The sequence below is a fragment of the Anomaloglossus baeobatrachus genome, chromosome 7 (genome assembly GCF_048569485.1).
Source record: "Anomaloglossus baeobatrachus isolate aAnoBae1 chromosome 7, aAnoBae1.hap1, whole genome shotgun sequence".
Taxonomy (NCBI): Eukaryota; Metazoa; Chordata; class Amphibia; order Anura; family Aromobatidae; genus Anomaloglossus; species Anomaloglossus baeobatrachus.
In genome coordinates, this window is record NC_134359.1 from 98,223,217 (window position 1) to 98,240,171 (window position 16,955).

The 16,955-nt window shown below is 71.1% G+C and overlaps 1 long non-coding RNA gene across 1 annotated transcript; it reads right to left on the reverse strand.

The window, feature by feature from the left end:
* Nucleotides 1–1,176: 1,176 nt before the first annotated feature.
* On the reverse strand, nt 1,177–14,503 carry LOC142245938 (uncharacterized). Its single transcript, XR_012724820.1, has 3 exons — nt 14,396–14,503; nt 12,392–12,485; nt 1,177–1,348 (listed from the first exon to the last, which is right to left on the reverse strand). It is a non-coding gene; the product is annotated as an uncharacterized LOC142245938 (long non-coding RNA).
* Nucleotides 14,504–16,955: the final 2,452 nt, after the last annotated feature.

The window sequence follows — 16,955 nt, forward strand, 5'->3', positions numbered from 1 at the left end:
AGCCCCCGGCAGAGCCCACAGAGGGCTGCCAGCCCCCGGCAGAGCCCACAGAGGGCTGCCAGCCCCCGGCAGAGCCCACAGAGGGCTGCCAGCCCCCGGCAGAGCCCACAGAGGGCTGCCAGCCCCCGGCAGAGCCCACAGAGGGCTGCCAGCCCCCGGCAGAGCCCACAGAGGGCTGCCAGCCCCCGGCAGAGCCCACAGAGGGCTGCCAGCCCCCGGCAGAGCCCACAGAGGGCTGCCAGCCCCCGGCAGAGCCCACAGAGGGCTGCCAGCCCCCGGCAGAGCCCACAGAGGGCTGCCAGCCCCCGGCAGAGCCCACAGAGGGCTGCCAGCCCCCGGCAGAGCCCACAGAGGGCTGCCAGCCCCCGGCAGAGCCCACAGAGGGCTGCCAGCCCCCGGCAGAGCCCACAGAGGGCTGCCAGCCCCCGGCAGAGCCCACCGAGGGCTGCCAGCCCCCGGCAGAGCCCACAGAGGGCTGCCAGCCCCCGGCAGAGCCCACAGAGGGCTGCCAGCCCCCGGCAGAGCCCACCGAGGGCTGCCAGCCCCCGGCAGAGCCCACCGAGGGCTGCCAGCCCCCGGCAGAGCCCACCGAGGGCTGCCAGCCCCCGGCAGAGCCCACAGAGGGCTGCCAGCCCCCGGCAGAGCCCACAGAGGGCTGCCAGCCCCCGGCAGAGCCCACAGAGGGCTGCCAGCCCCCGGCAGAGCCCACAGAGGGCTGCCAGCCCCCGGCAGAGCCCACAGAGGGCTGCCAGCCCCCGGCAGAGCCCACAGAGGGCTGCCAGCCCCCGGCAGAGCCCACAGAGGGCTGCCAGCCCCCGGCAGAGCCCACAGAGGGCTGCCAGCCCCCGGCAGAGCCCACAGAGGGCTGCCAGCCCCCGGCAGAGCCCACAGAGGGCTGCCAGCCCCCGGCAGAGCCCACAGAGGGCTGCCAGCCCCCGGCAGAGCCCACAGAGGGCTGCCAGCCCCCGGCAGAGCCCACAGAGGGCTGCCAGCCCCCGGCAGAGCCCACAGAGGGCTGCCAGCCCCCGGCAGAGCCCACAGAGGGCTGCCAGCCCCCGGCAGAGCCCACAGAGGGCTGCCAGCCCCCGGCAGAGCCCACAGAGGGCTGCCAGCCCCCACCAGAGCCCACAGAGGGCTGCCAGCACACTGTATTACAGGACATAGAGTGGACCTGTATTACAGTATGGTGCTGTGTATGAGCTGGATGCAGTTGGAAGACAGACACATACATATATACATAGACAACATACGTACGGGATCTTCAAGATTACTCATCTACACAGTGGTACCAGAAGATGGAAGGCGTCCGTCGATGGTAACGTCAGCACTACCTGCATTGCTTGGATACCTAATTGAAAGAAACAAATAGGCAAAACATTCTGTTTTACAATTGGGGAAGATACAGGGGCATACACATACTGGAGGGGGCTGCACACACTGCCCCACACTCTGGCAGGGCCAGGGGGGAGCCCACAGAGGGCTGCCAGCCCCCGGCGGAGCCCACAGAGGGCTGCCAGCCCCCGGCGGAGCCCACAGAGGGCTGCCAGCCCCCGGCAGAGCCCACAGAGGGCTGCCAGCCCCCGGCAGAGCCCACAGAGGGCTGCCAGCCCCCGGCAGAGCCCACAGAGGGCTGCCAGCCCCCGGCAGAGCCCACAGAGGGCTGCCAGCCCCCGGCAGAGCCCACAGAGGGCTGCCAGCCCCCGGCAGAGCCCACAGAGGGCTGCCAGCCCCCGGCAGAGCCCACAGAGGGCTGCCAGCCCCCGGCAGAGCCCACAGAGGGCTGCCAGCCCCCGGCAGAGCCCACAGAGGGCTGCCAGCCCCCGGCAGAGCCCACAGAGGGCTGCCAGCCCCCGGCAGAGCCCACAGAGGGCTGCCAGCCCCCGGCAGAGCCCACAGAGGGCTGCCAGCCCCCGGCAGAGCCCACAGAGGGCTGCCAGCCCCCGGCAGAGCCCACAGAGGGCTGCCAGCCCCCGGCAGAGCCCACAGAGGGCTGCCAGCCCCCGGCAGAGCCCACAGAGGGCTGCCAGCCCCCGGCAGAGCCCACAGAGGGCTGCCAGCCCCCGGCAGAGCCCACCGAGGGCTGCCAGCCCCCGGCAGAGCCCACAGAGGGCTGCCAGCCCCCGGCAGAGCCCACAGAGGGCTGCCAGCCCCCGGCAGAGCCCACAGAGGGCTGCCAGCCCCCGGCAGAGCCCACAGAGGGCTGCCAGCCCCCGGCAGAGCCCACAGAGGGCTGCCAGCCCCCGGCAGAGCCCACAGAGGGCTGCCAGCCCCCGGCAGAGCCCACAGAGGGCTGCCAGCCCCCGGCAGAGCCCACAGAGGGCTGCCAGCCCCCGGCAGAGCCCACAGAGGGCTGCCAGCCCCCGGCAGAGCCCACAGAGGGCTGCCAGCCCCCGGCAGAGCCCACAGAGGGCTGCCAGCCCCCGGCAGAGCCCACAGAGGGCTGCCAGCCCCCGGCAGAGCCCACAGAGGGCTGCCAGCCCCCGGCAGAGCCCACAGAGGGCTGCCAGCCCCCGGCAGAGCCCACAGAGGGCTGCCAGCCCCCGGCAGAGCCCACAGAGGGCTGCCAGCCCCCGGCAGAGCCCACAGAGGGCTGCCAGCCCCCGGCAGAGCCCACAGAGGGCTGCCAGCCCCCGGCAGAGCCCACAGAGGGCTGCCAGCCCCCGGCAGAGCCCACAGAGGGCTGCCAGCCCCCGGCAGAGCCCACAGAGGGCTGCCAGCCCCCGGCAGAGCCCACAGAGGGCTGCCAGCCCCCGGCAGAGCCCACAGAGGGCTGCCAGCCCCCGGCAGAGCCCACAGAGGGCTGCCAGCCCCCGGCAGAGCCCACAGAGGGCTGCCAGCCCCCGGCAGAGCCCACAGAGGGCTGCCAGCCCCCGGCAGAGCCCACAGAGGGCTGCCAGCCCCCGGCAGAGCCCACAGAGGGCTGCCAGCCCCCGGCAGAGCCCACAGAGGGCTGCCAGCCCCCGGCAGAGCCCACAGAGGGCTGCCAGCCCCCGGCGGAGCCCACAGAGGGCTGCCAGCCCCCGGCGGAGCCCACAGAGGGCTGCCAGCCCCCGGCAGAGCCCACAGAGGGCTGCCAGCCCCCGGCAGAGCCCACAGAGGGCTGCCAGCCCCCGGCAGAGCCCACAGAGGGCTGCCAGCCCCCGGCAGAGCCCACAGAGGGCTGCCAGCCCCCGGCAGAGCCCACAGAGGGCTGCCAGCCCCCGGCAGAGCCCACAGAGGGCTGCCAGCCCCCGGCAGAGCCCACAGAGGGCTGCCAGCCCCCGGCAGAGCCCACAGAGGGCTGCCAGCCCCCGGCAGAGCCCACAGAGGGCTGCCAGCCCCCGGCAGAGCCCACAGAGGGCTGCCAGCCCCCGGCAGAGCCCACAGAGGGCTGCCAGCCCCCGGCAGAGCCCACAGAGGGCTGCCAGCCCCCGGCAGAGCCCACAGAGGGCTGCCAGCCCCCGGCAGAGCCCACAGAGGGCTGCCAGCCCCCGGCAGAGCCCACAGAGGGCTGCCAGCCCCCGGCAGAGCCCACAGAGGGCTGCCAGCCCCCGGCAGAGCCCACAGAGGGCTGCCAGCCCCCGGCAGAGCCCACAGAGGGCTGCCAGCCCCCGGCAGAGCCCACAGAGGGCTGCCAGCCCCCGGCAGAGCCCACAGAGGGCTGCCAGCCCCCGGCAGAGCCCACAGAGGGCTGCCAGCCCCCGGCAGAGCCCACAGAGGGCTGCCAGCCCCCGGCAGAGCCCACAGAGGGCTGCCAGCCCCCGGCAGAGCCCACAGAGGGCTGCCAGCCCCCGGCAGAGCCCACAGAGGGCTGCCAGCCCCCGGCGGAGCCCACAGAGGGCTGCCAGCCCCCGGCGGAGCCCACAGAGGGCTGCCAGCCCCCGGCAGAGCCCACAGAGGGCTGCCAGCCCCCGGCAGAGCCCACAGAGGGCTGCCAGCCCCCGGCAGAGCCCACAGTGGGCTGCCAGCCCCCGGCAGAGCCCACAGAGGGCTGCCAGCCCCCGGCAGAGCCCACAGAGGGCTGCCAGCCCCCGGCAGAGCCCACAGAGGGCTGCCAGCCCCCGGCAGAGCCCACAGAGGGCTGCCAGCCCCCGGCAGAGCCCACAGAGGGCTGCCAGCCCCCGGCAGAGCCCACAGAGGGCTGCCAGCCCCCGGCAGAGCCCACAGAGGGCTGCCAGCCCCCGGCAGAGCCCACAGAGGGCTGCCAGCCCCCGGCAGAGCCCACAGAGGGCTGCCAGCCCCCGGCAGAGCCCACAGAGGGCTGCCAGCCCCCGGCAGAGCCCACAGAGGGCTGCCAGCCCCCGGCAGAGCCCACAGAGGGCTGCCAGCCCCCGGCAGAGCCCACAGAGGGCTGCCAGCCCCCGGCAGAGCCCACAGAGGGCTGCCAGCCCCCAGCGGAGCCCACAGAGGGCTGCCAGCCCCCAGCGGAGCCCACAGAGGGCTGCCAGCCCCCAGCGGAGCCCACAGAGGGCTGCCAGCCCCCAGCGGAGCCCACAGAGGGCTGCCAGCCCCCAGCGGAGCCCACAGAGGGCTGCCAGCCCCCAGCGGAGCCCACAGAGGGCTGCCAGCCCCCAGCGGAGCCCACAGAGGGCTGCCAGCCCCCAGCGGAGCCCACAGAGGGCTGCCAGCCCCCAGCAGAGCCCACAGAGGGCTGCCAGCCCCCAGCAGAGCCCACAGAGGGCTGCCAGCCCCCAGCAGAGCCCACAGAGGGCTGCCAGCCCCCAGCAGAGCCCACAGAGGGCTGCCAGCCCCCAGCAGAGCCCCCAGAGGGCTGCCAGCCCCCAGCAGAGCCCCCAGAGGGCTGCCAGCCCCCAGCAGAGCCCCCAGAGGGCTGCCAGCCCCCAGCAGAGCCCCCAGAGGGCTGCCAGCCCCCAGCAGAGCCCCCAGAGGGCTGCCAGCCCCCAGCAGAGCCCCCAGAGGGCTGCCAGCCCCCAGCAGAGCCCACACAGGGCTGCCAGCCCCCAGCAGAGCCCACACAGGGCTGCCAGCCCCCAGCAGAGCCCACACAGGGCTGCCAGCCCCCAGCAGAGCCCACACAGGGCTGCCAGCACACTGTATTACAGGACAGAGTGGACCTGTATTACAGTATGGTGCTGTGTATGAGCTGGATGCAGTTGGAAGACAGACACAGCGGAGCCCACAGAGGGCTGCCAGCCCCCAGCGGAGCCCACAGAGGGCTGCCAGCCCCCAGCGGAGCCCACAGAGGGCTGCCAGCCCCCAACGGAGCCCACAGAGGGCTGCCAGCCCCCAGCGGAGCCCACAGAGGGCTGCCAGCCCCCAGCGGAGCCCACAGAGGGCTGCCAGCCCCCAGCGGAGCCCACAGAGGGCTGCCAGCCCCCAGCGGAGCCCACAGAGGGCTGCCAGCCCCCAGCGGAGCCCACAGAGGGCTGCCAGCCCCCAGCAGAGCCCACAGAGGGCTGCCAGCCCCCAGCAGAGCCCACAGAGGGCTGCCAGCCCCCAGCAGAGCCCACAGAGGGCTGCCAGCCCCCAGCAGAGCCCACAGAGGGCTGCCAGCCCCCAGCAGAGCCCACAGAGGGCTGCCAGCCCCCAGCAGAGCCCACAGAGGGCTGCCAGCCCCCAGCAGAGCCCACAGAGGGCTGCCAGCCCCCAGCAGAGCCCACAGAGGGCTGCCAGCCCCCAGCAGAGCCCACAGAGGGCTGCCAGCCCCCAGCAGAGCCCACAGAGGGCTGCCAGCCCCCAGCAGAGCCCACAGAGGGCTGCCAGCCCCCAGCAGAGCCCACAGAGGGCTGCCAGCCCCCAGCAGAGCCCACAGAGGGCTGCCAGCCCCCAGCAGAGCCCACAGAGGGCTGCCAGCCCCCAGCAGAGCCCACAGAGGGCTGCCAGCCCCCAGCAGAGCCCACAGAGGGCTGCCAGCCCCCAGCAGAGCCCACAGAGGGCTGCCAGCCCCCAGCAGAGCCCACAGAGGGCTGCCAGCCCCCAGCAGAGCCCACAGAGGGCTGCCAGCCCCCAGCAGAGCCCACAGAGGGCTGCCAGCCCCCAGCAGAGCCCACAGAGGGCTGCCAGCCCCCAGCAGAGCCCACAGAGGGCTGCCAGCCCCCAGCAGAGCCCACAGAGGGCTGCCAGCCCCCAGCAGAGCCCACAGAGGGCTGCCAGCCCCCAGCAGAGCCCACAGAGGGCTGCCAGCCCCCAGCAGAGCCCACAGAGGGCTGCCAGCACACTGTATTACAGGACATAGAGTGGACCTGTATTACAGTATGGTGCTGTGTATGAGCTGGATGCAGTTGGAAGACAGACACATACATATATACATAGACAACATACGTACGGGATCTTCAAGATTACTCATCTACACAGTGGTAGATGTGGAAGGGCCAGGGGGGAGCCCACAGAGGGCTGCCAGCCCCCAGTAGAGCCCACAGAGGGCTGCCAGTCCCCACCAGAGCCCACAGAGGGCTGCCAGCCTCCACCGGAGCCCACAGAGGGCTGCCAGCCCCCAACGGAGCCCCCAGAGGGCTGCCAGCCCCCAACGGAGCCCCCAGAGGGCTGCCAGCCCCCACCGGAGCCCCCAGAGGGCTGCCAGCCCCCAGCAGAGCCCCCAGAGGGCTGCCAGCCCCCAGCAGAGCCCCCAGAGGGCTGCCAGCCCCCAGCAGAGCCCCCAGAGGGCTGCCAGCCCCCAGCAGAGCCCCCAGAGGGCTGCCAGCCCCCAGCAGAGCCCCCAGAGGGCTGCCAGCCCCCAGCAGAGCCCCCAGAGGGCTGCCAGCCCCCAGCAGAGCCCCCAGAGGGCTGCCAGCCCCCAGCAGAGCCCCCAGAGGGCTGCCAGCCCCCAGCAGAGCCCCCAGAGGGCTGCCAGCCCCCAGCAGAGCCCCCAGAGGGCTGCCAGCCCCCAGCAGAGCCCCCAGAGGGCTGCCAGCCCCCAGCAGAGCCCCCAGAGGGCTGCCAGCCCCCAGCAGAGCCCCCAGAGGGCTGCCAGCCCCCAGCAGAGCCCACACAGGGCTGCCAGCCCCCAGCAGAGCCCACACAGGGCTGCCAGCCCCCAGCAGAGCCCACACAGGGCTGCCAGCACACTGTATTACAGGACATAGAGTGGACCTGTATTACAGTATGGTGCTGTGTATGAGCTGGATGCAGTTGGAAGACAGACACAGCGGAGCCCACACAGGGCTGCCAGCCCCCAGCGGAGCCCACACAGGGCTGCCAGCCCCCAGCGGAGCCCACACAGGGCTGCCAGCCCCCAGCGGAGCCCACACAGGGCTGCCAGCCCCCAGCGGAGCCCACACAGGGCTGCCAGCCCCCAGCGGAGCCCACAGAGGGCTGCCAGCCCCCACCGGAGCCCACAGAGGGCTGCCAGCCCCCACCGGAGCCCACAGAGGGCTGCCAGCCCCCACCGGAGCCCACAGAGGGCTGCCAGCCCCCACCGGAGCCCACAGAGGGCTGCCAGCCCCCACCGGAGCCCACAGAGGGCTGCCAGCCCCCACCGGAGCCCACAGAGGGCTGCCAGCCCCCACCGGAGCCCACAGAGGGCTGCCAGCCCCCACCGGAGCCCACAGAGGGCTGCCAGCCCCCACCGGAGCCCACAGAGGGCTGCCAGCCCCCGGCGGAGCCCACAGAGGGCTGCCAGCCCCCGGCGGAGCCCACAGAGGGCTGCCAGCCCCCGGCGGAGCCCACAGAGGGCTGCCAGCCCCCGGCGGAGCCCACAGAGGGCTGCCAGCCCCCGGCGGAGCCCACAGAGGGCTGCCAGCCCCCGGCGGAGCCCACAGAGGGCTGCCAGCCCCCGGCGGAGCCCACAGAGGGCTGCCAGCCCCCGGCGGAGCCCACAGAGGGCTGCCAGCCCCCGGCGGAGCCCACAGAGGGCTGCCAGCCCCCGGCGGAGCCCACAGAGGGCTGCCAGCCCCCGGCGGAGCCCACAGAGGGCTGCCAGCCCCCGGCGGAGCCCACAGAGGGCTGCCAGCCCCCGGCGGAGCCCACAGAGGGCTGCCAGCCCCCGGCGGAGCCCACAGAGGGCTGCCAGCCCCCGGCGGAGCCCACAGAGGGCTGCCAGCCCCCGGCAGAGCCCACAGAGGGCTGCCAGCCCCCGGCAGAGCCCACAGAGGGCTGCCAGCCCCCGGCAGAGCCCACAGAGGGCTGCCAGCCCCCAGCAGAGCCCACACAGGGCTGCCAGCCCCCAGCAGAGCCCACACAGGGCTGCCAGCCCCCAGCAGAGCCCACACAGGGCTGCCAGCCCCCAGCAGAGCCCACACAGGGCTGCCAGCCCCCAGCAGAGCCCACACAGGGCTGCCAGCCCCCACACAGGGCTGCCAGCCCCCACACAGGGCTGCCAGCCCCCACACAGGGCTGCCAGCCCCCACACAGGGCTGCCAGCCCCCACACAGGGCTGCCAGCCCCCACACAGGGCTGCCAGCCCCCACACAGGGCTGCCAGCCCCCACACAGGGCTGCCAGCCCCCAGCAGAGCCCACACAGGGCTGCCAGCCCCCAGCAGAGCCCACACAGGGCTGCCAGCCCCCAGCAGAGCCCACACAGGGCTGCCAGCCCCCAGCAGAGCCCACACAGGGCTGCCAGCCCCCAGCAGAGCCCACACAGGGCTGCCAGCCCCCAGCAGAGCCCACACAGGGCTGCCAGCCCCCAGCAGAGCCCACACAGGGCTGCCAGCCCCCAGCAGAGCCCACACAGGGCTGCCAGCCCCCAGCAGAGCCCACAGAGGGCTGCCAGCCCCCAGCAGAGCCCACAGAGGGCTGCCAGCCCCCAGCAGAGCCCACAGAGGGCTGCCAGCCCCCAGCAGAGCCCACAGAGGGCTGCCAGCCCCCAGCAGAGCCCCCAGAGGGCTGCCAGCCCCCAGCAGAGCCCCCAGAGGGCTGCCAGCCCCCCACCAGAGCCCCCAGAGGGCTGCCAGCCCCCAGCAGAGCCCCCAGAGGGCTGCCAGCCCCCAGCAGAGCCCCCAGAGGGCTGCCAGCCCCCAGCAGAGCCCACACAGGGCTGCCAGCCCCCACCAGAGCCCACACAGGGCTGCCAGCCCCCACCAGAGCCCACACAGGGCTGCCAGCCCCCACCAGAGCCCACACAGGGCTGCCAGCCCCCACCAGAGCCCACACAGGGCTGCCAGCCCCCAGCGGAGCCCACACAGGGCTGCCAGCCCCCAGCGGAGCCCACACAGGGCTGCCAGCCCCCAGCGGAGCCCACACAGGGCTGCCAGCCCCCAGCGGAGCCCACACAGGGCTGCCAGCCCCCAGCGGAGCCCACACAGGGCTGCCAGCCCCCAGCGGAGCCCACACAGGGCTGCCAGCCCCCAGCGGAGCCCACACAGGGCTGCCAGCCCCCACCGGAGCCCACAGTGGGCTGCCAGCCCCCACCGGAGCCCACAGTGGGCTGCCAGCCCCCAGCAGAGCCCCCAGAGGGCTGCCAGCCCCCAGCAGAGCCCCCAGAGGGCTGCCAGCCCCCAGCAGAGCCCCCAGAGGGCTGCCAGCCCCCAGCAGAGCCCCCAGAGGGCTGCCAGCCCCCAGCAGAGCCCCCAGAGGGCTGCCAGCCCCCAGCAGAGCCCCCAGAGGGCTGCCAGCCCCCAGCAGAGCCCCCAGAGGGCTGCCAGCCCCCAGCAGAGCCCCCAGAGGGCTGCCAGCCCCCAGCAGAGCCCCCAGAGGGCTGCCAGCCCCCAGCAGAGCCCCCAGAGGGCTGCCAGCCCCCAGCAGAGCCCCCAGAGGGCTGCCAGCCCCCAGCAGAGCCCCCAGAGGGCTGCCAGCCCCCAGCAGAGCCCCCAGAGGGCTGCCAGCCCCCAGCAGAGCCCCCAGAGGGCTGCCAGCCCCCAGCAGAGCCCACACAGGGCTGCCAGCCCCCAGCAGAGCCCCCACAGGGCTGCCAGCCCCCAGCAGAGCCCCCACAGGGCTGCCAGCCCCCAGCAGAGCCCACACAGGGCTGCCAGCCCCCAGCAGAGCCCACACAGGGCTGCCAGCCCCCAGCAGAGCCCACACAGGGCTGCCAGCCCCCAGCAGAGCCCACACAGGGCTGCCAGCCCCCAGCAGAGCCCACACAGGGCTGCCAGCCCCCAGCAGAGCCCACACAGGGCTGCCAGCCCCCAGCAGAGCCCACACAGGGCTGCCAGCCCCCAGCAGAGCCCACACAGGGCTGCCAGCCCCCAGCAGAGCCCACACAGGGCTGCCAGCCCCCAGCAGAGCCCACACAGGGCTGCCAGCCCCCAGCAGAGCCCACACAGGGCTGCCAGCCCCCAGCAGAGCCCACACAGGGCTGCCAGCCCCCAGCAGAGCCCACACAGGGCTGCCAGCCCCCAGCAGAGCCCACACAGGGCTGCCAGCCCCCAGCAGAGCCCACACAGGGCTGCCAGCCCCCAGCAGAGCCCACACAGGGCTGCCAGCCCCCAGCAGAGCCCACACAGGGCTGCCAGCCCCCAGCAGAGCCCACACAGGGCTGCCAGCCCCCAGCAGAGCCCACACAGGGCTGCCAGCCCCCAGCAGAGCCCACACAGGGCTGCCAGCCCCCAGCAGAGCCCACACAGGGCTGCCAGCCCCCAGCAGAGCCCACACAGGGCTGCCAGCCCCCAGCAGAGCCCACACAGGGCTGCCAGCCCCCAGCAGAGCCCACACAGGGCTGCCAGCCCCCACCAGAGCCCACACAGGGCTGCCAGCCCCCACCAGAGCCCACACAGGGCTGCCAGCCCCCACCAGAGCCCACACAGGGCTGCCAGCCCCCACCAGAGCCCACACAGGGCTGCCAGCCCCCACCAGAGCCCACACAGGGCTGCCAGCCCCCACCAGAGCCCACACAGGGCTGCCAGCCCCCACCAGAGCCCACACAGGGCTGCCAGCCCCCACCAGAGCCCACACAGGGCTGCCAGCCCCCACCAGAGCCCACACAGGGCTGCCAGCCCCCACCAGAGCCCACACAGGGCTGCCAGCCCCCACCAGAGCCCACACAGGGCTGCCAGCCCCCACCAGAGCCCACACAGGGCTGCCAGCCCCCACCAGAGCCCACACAGGGCTGCCAGCCCCCACCAGAGCCCACACAGGGCTGCCAGCCCCCACCAGAGCCCACACAGGGCTGCCAGCCCCCACCAGAGCCCACACAGGGCTGCCAGCCCCCACCAGAGCCCACACAGGGCTGCCAGCCCCCACCAGAGCCCACACAGGGCTGCCAGCCCCCACCAGAGCCCACACAGGGCTGCCAGCCCCCACCAGAGCCCACACAGGGCTGCCAGCCCCCACCGGAGCCCACACAGGGCTGCCAGCCCCCACCGGAGCCCACACAGGGCTGCCAGCCCCCACCGGAGCCCACAGAGGGCTGCCAGCCCCCACCGGAGCCCACACAGGGCTGCCAGCCCCCACCGGAGCCCACACAGGGCTGCCAGCCCCCGGCGGAGCCCACACAGGGCTGCCAGCCCCCGGCGGAGCCCCCAGAGGGCTGCCAGCCCCCGGCGGAGCCCCCAGAGGGCTGCCAGCCCCCGGCGGAGCCCCCAGAGGGCTGCCAGCCCCCGGCGGAGCCCCCAGAGGGCTGCCAGCCCCCGGCGGAGCCCCCAGAGGGCTGCCAGCCCCCGGCGGAGCCCCCAGAGGGCTGCCAGCCCCCGGCGGAGCCCCCAGAGGGCTGCCAGCCCCCGGCGGAGCCCCCAGAGGGCTGCCAGCCCCCGGCGGAGCCCCCAGAGGGCTGCCAGCCCCCGGCGGAGCCCCCAGAGGGCTGCCAGCCCCCGGCGGAGCCCCCAGAGGGCTGCCAGCCCCCGGCGGAGCCCCCAGAGGGCTGCCAGCCCCCAGCGGAGCCCACAGAGGCCTGCCAGCCCCCGGCGGAGCCCACAGAGGCCTGCCAGCCCCCAGCGGAGCCCACAGAGGGCTGCCAGCCCCCAGCGGAGCCCACAGAGGGCTGCCAGCCCCCAGCGGAGCCCACAGAGGGCTGCCAGCCCCCGGCGGAGCCCCCAGAGGGCTGCCAGCCCCCGGCGGAGCCCCCAGAGGGCTGCCAGCCCCCGGCGGAGCCCCCAGAGGGCTGCCAGCCCCCGGCGGAGCCCCCAGAGGGCTGCCAGCCCCCGGCGGAGCCCCCAGAGGGCTGCCAGCCCCCGGCGGAGCCCCCAGAGGGCTGCCAGCCCCCAGCGGAGCCCACAGAGGGCTGCCAGCCCCCAGCGGAGCCCACAGAGGCCTGCCAGCCCCCAGCGGAGCCCACAGAGGGCTGCCAGCCCCCAGCGGAGCCCACAGAGGGCTGCCAGCCCCCAGCGGAGCCCACAGAGGGCTGCCAGCCCCCAGCGGAGCCCACAGAGGGCTGCCAGCCCCCAGCGGAGCCCACAGAGGGCTGCCAGCCCCCAGCGGAGCCCACAGAGGGCTGCCAGCCCCCAGCGGAGCCCACAGAGGGCTGTCAGCACACTGTATTACAGGACATAGAGTGGACCTGTATTACAGTATGGTGCTGTGTATGAGCTGGATGCAGTTGGAAGACAGACACATACATATATACATAGACAACATACGTACGGGATCTTCAAGATTACTCGTCTACACAGTGGTACCAGAAGATGGAAGGCGTCCGTCGATCGTAATGTCAGCACTACCTGCATTGCTTGGATACCTAATTGAAAAAAAAATAAATAGTCAAAACATTCTGTTTTACAATTGGGGAAGATACAGGGGCATACACATACTGGAGGGGGTTACACACACTGCCCCACTCTCAGACAGGGCTGCGCAGAGGGGTCGGGCAGAGCGCAGAGGGGTCGGGCAGAGCGCAGAGGGGTCGGGCAGAGCGCAGAGGGGTCGGGCAGAGCGCAGAGGGGTCGGGCAGAGCGCAGAGGGGTCGGGCAGAGCGCAGAGGGGTCGGGCAGAGCGCAGAGGGGTCGGGCAGAGCGCAGAGGGGTCGGGCAGAGCGCAGAGGGGTCGGGCAGAGCGCAGAGGGGTCGGGCAGAGCGCAGAGGGGTCGGGCAGAGCGCAGAGGGGTCGGGCAGAGCGCAGAGGGGTCGGGCAGAGCGCAGAGGGGTCGGGCAGAGCGCAGAGGGGTCGGGCAGAGCGCAGAGGGGTCGGGCAGAGCGCAGAGGGGTCGGGCAGAGCGCAGAGGGGTCGGGCAGAGCGCAGAGGGGTCGGGCAGAGCGCAGAGGGGTCGGGCAGAGCGCAGAGGGGTCGGGCAGAGCGCAGAGGGGTCGGGCAGAGCGCAGAGGGGTCGGGCAGAGCGCAGAGGGGTCGGGCAGAGCGCAGAGGGGTCGGGCAGAGCGCAGAGGGGTCGGGCAGAGCGCAGAGGGGTCGGGCAGAGCGCAGAGGGGTCGGGCAGAGCGCAGAGGGGTCGGGCAGAGCGCAGAGGGGTCGGGCAGAGCGCAGAGGGGTCGGGCAGAGCGCAGAGGGGTCGGGCAGAGCGCAGAGGGGTCAGGCAGAGCGCAGAGGGGTCAGGCAGAGCGCAGAGGGGTCAGGCAGAGCGCAGAGGGGTCAGGCAGAGCGCAGAGGGGTCAGGCAGAGCGCAGAGGGGTCAGGCAGAGCGCAGAGGGGTCAGGCAGAGCGCAGAGGGGTCAGGCAGAGCGCAGAGGGGTCAGGCAGAGCGCAGAGGGGTCAGGCAGAGCGCAGAGGGGTCAGGCAGAGCGCAGAGGGGTCAGGCAGAGCGCAGAGGGGTCAGGCAGAGCGCAGAGGGGTCAGGCAGAGCGCAGAGGGGTCAGGCAGAGCGCAGAGGGGTCAGGCAGAGCGCAGAGGGGTCAGGCAGAGCGCAGAGGGGTCAGGCAGAGCGCAGAGGGGTCAGGCAGAGCGCAGAGGGGTCAGGCGGCGCAGAGCGCAGAGGGGTCAGGCGGCGCAGAGCGCAGAGGGGTCTGGCGGCGCAGAGCGCAGAGGGGTCTGGCGGCGCAGAGGGGTCTGGCGGCGCAGAGCGCAGAGGGGTCTGGCGGCGCAGAGCGCAGAGGGGTCTGGCGGCGCAGAGCGCAGAGGGGTCTGGCGGCGCAGAGCGCAGAGGGGTCTGGCGGCGCAGAGCGCAGAGGGGTCTGGCGGCGCACAGGCAGAGGGGTCTGGCGGCAGGCAGCCCGTGCCCGTACATATATACCGGTGGCAGGCAGGCAGGCAGCCCGTACATATATACCGGCGGCAGGCAGGCAGCCCGTACATATCTACCGGCGGCAGGCAGCCCGTATATATATTCCGGCCGCAGGCAGCCCGTGCCCGTACATATATACCGGCAGCAGGCAGCCCGTACATATATACCGGCGGCAGGCAGCCCGTATATATATTCCGGCCGCAGGCAGCCCGTGCCCGTACATATATACCGGCAGCAGGCAGCCCGTACATATATACCGGCGGCAGGCAGCCCGTACATATATACCGGCGGCAGGCAGGCAGCCCGTACATATCTACCGGCGGCAGGCAGCCCGTACATATATACCGGCAGCAGGCAGCCCGTGCCCGTACATATATACCGGCAGCAGGCAGCCCGTACATATATACCGGCGGCAAGCAGCCCGTCCCCGCGCACCGGCATCAGGCACCCCGTAAGCATACACACATAATACTCACCCCACCACCGCCGATTTTGAAAAGTGGCGCGCTCTGCGATGACTTCCGTTTTGTACTGCGCAGGGCAGCGCATGCGCAGTACAAACCTCTCCGAACACTTGTGGCTGAGCAGCGTCTAACGTGAGGGGAGGGAGCGTAGTCTGACGTCGTCAGTGACGACGTCAGACTCGGCCGGCCCCTCTGCCTCGTCGGGTGGTGCCCGGAGAAGATGAGGGGAGGAGTGGGACCTGGGGGTGGAGTGGAGCCGGGGTAAAAGACTTGAGGGGGCGGAGTGGGGCAGGGAAAAGGCGTGGAGGAGCGGACTCGAGCGTGTATACAGACGAGGAGGGGGCGGAGTGGGGCTGGGAAAAGGCGTGGAGGAGCGGACTTGAGCCTGTATACAGACGAGGAGGGGGCGGAGTGGAGATGCAGGGCACCCGGCTTCATAAAGAATACAGTGATTTCCCCGGATCTCCCCTCCCCCCTCCTCGCAGTGCCTGACATACTATGTACAGCAGACTGGCATTTAGACGGGAGGAGGGGGCGGAGTGGAGATGCGGGCACAGAGCTTAATAAAGAATTCAGTGATTTCCCCGGACCTCCCCTCCCCCACTCTTCACGTGCCTGACACTATATTACATACAGCAGTACCGGTTGTAATGACTTGATGACGGCCATAGGTCCTGCACACTGACGTCATCCACGTGACATCCGTGTGCACGGACCTGATCAATAACCGTACGTGCGGCTACGCTCCCGTGAGCGATACTGTTGCGCGGCGAAAAAACCGTACGTGCGGACGCGCTCCCGTTCACCGCAGCGCCTGATTTTAGAGCTGTTAGGAGATTTACGGCGTGAAAACTACATTTTTTTTTTTTTTTTGGCGCACTTTTTTGGCGCTGGACTGACTGGCTAATCGACGCTTCCCAGCATATTCCGTTAGCCCCTTCTAACGGAGCCAGTCGCTCCCGTGAGCGATACTGTTGCACGGCGAAAAAAAACGTACGTGCGGACGCGCTCCCGTTCACCGCAGCGCCTCCCGTGAGCGATACTGTCGCGCGGCGAAAAAACCGTACGTGCGGACGCGCTCCCGTTCACCGCAGCGCCTGATTTTAGAACTGCTAGGAGATTTACGGCGTGAAAACGAAATTTTTTTATTTTTTTTGGCGCACTTTTTTGGCGCTGGACTGACTGGCTAATCGACGCTTCCCAGCATATTCCGTTAGCCCCTTCTAACGGAGCCAGTCGCTCCCGTGAGCGATACTGTTGCGCGGCGAAAAAAACGTACGTGCGGACGCGCTCCCGTTCACCGCAGCGCCTGATTTTAGAACTGCTAGGAGATTTACGGCGTGAAAACGAAATTTTTTTATTTTTTTTGGCGCACTTTTTTGGCGCTGGACTGACTGGCTAATCGACGCTTCCCAGCATATTCCGTTAGCCCCTTCTAACGGAGCCAGTCGCTCCCGTGAGCGATACTGTTGCACGGCGAAAAAAAACGTACGTGCGGACGCGCTCCCGTTCACCGCAGCGCCTCCCGTGAGCGATACTGTCGCGCGGCGAAAAAACCGTACGTGCGGACGCGCTCCCGTTCACCGCAGCGCCTGATTTTAGAACTGCTAGGAGATTTACGGCGTGAAAACGAAATTTTTTTATTTTTTTTGGCGCACTTTTTTGGCGCTGGACTGACTGGCTAATCGACGCTTCCCAGCATATTCCGTTAGCCCCTTCTAACGGAGCCAGTCGCTCCCGTGAGCGATACTGTTGCGCGGCGAAAAAACCGTACGTGCGGACGCGCTCCCGTTCACCGCAGCGCCTGATTTTAGCCCTGCGAGGAGATTTACGGCGTCAAAAGGCAATTTTTTTTTTTTTTTTGGCGCACTTTTTTGGCGCCGGAAAGACTGGCTAATCGGCGCCTGCCCGGCGTATTCCGTTAGCCAGTTCAGGGGCGACGTGGAACGGCACTGCCATCTGCTGGTCGTGCGCAGCATGACAGCTTCCCGACTGGGTGGACGGCGTCGCCACCTGGCCACCGGTCGCGGAATGACAACTGCAGAACTGGCTAATGGCTCTCACGGATCACCTTTTTCGGAAAATCGCGCATCGTCGCAGAGACGCGAGCGAGGCGTCGTTTCGTCCGGCCGGTCGCGGCGGACGCGGCGGTGGGTGCCCCGAGCGAGGCGGCGCGACGCGGCGGGCGCGGCGGGCCGAAAACGCGCCGCGGCGAGGGCGAGCGGAAATGCGCGAAAGCGCGCCCCCGCTGCCCCCGCGGGGATCCCCCGGGGAGGCGCCGACCCGCATTTGGCGCCCGCGGCGCGACGTTTTCCGGAAATCAGGGTCAACCTGTTGAGGAGTTGTGGTCAGCTCTGCGGTCCGAGTTTAATAAATGGTTGTCTCCACTCAACCTGCAGCCTGGTAAGGCCGTGTGCGACAATGCTGCAAACCTGGGTGCGGCCCTTCGCCTGGGCAAGGTGACACACGTGCCTTGTATGGCTCACGTGTTGAACCTTGTTGTCCAGCAATTTTTAACACACTATCCCGGCCTAGATGGCCTTCTGACCAGGGCACGGAAACTGTCTGCAGT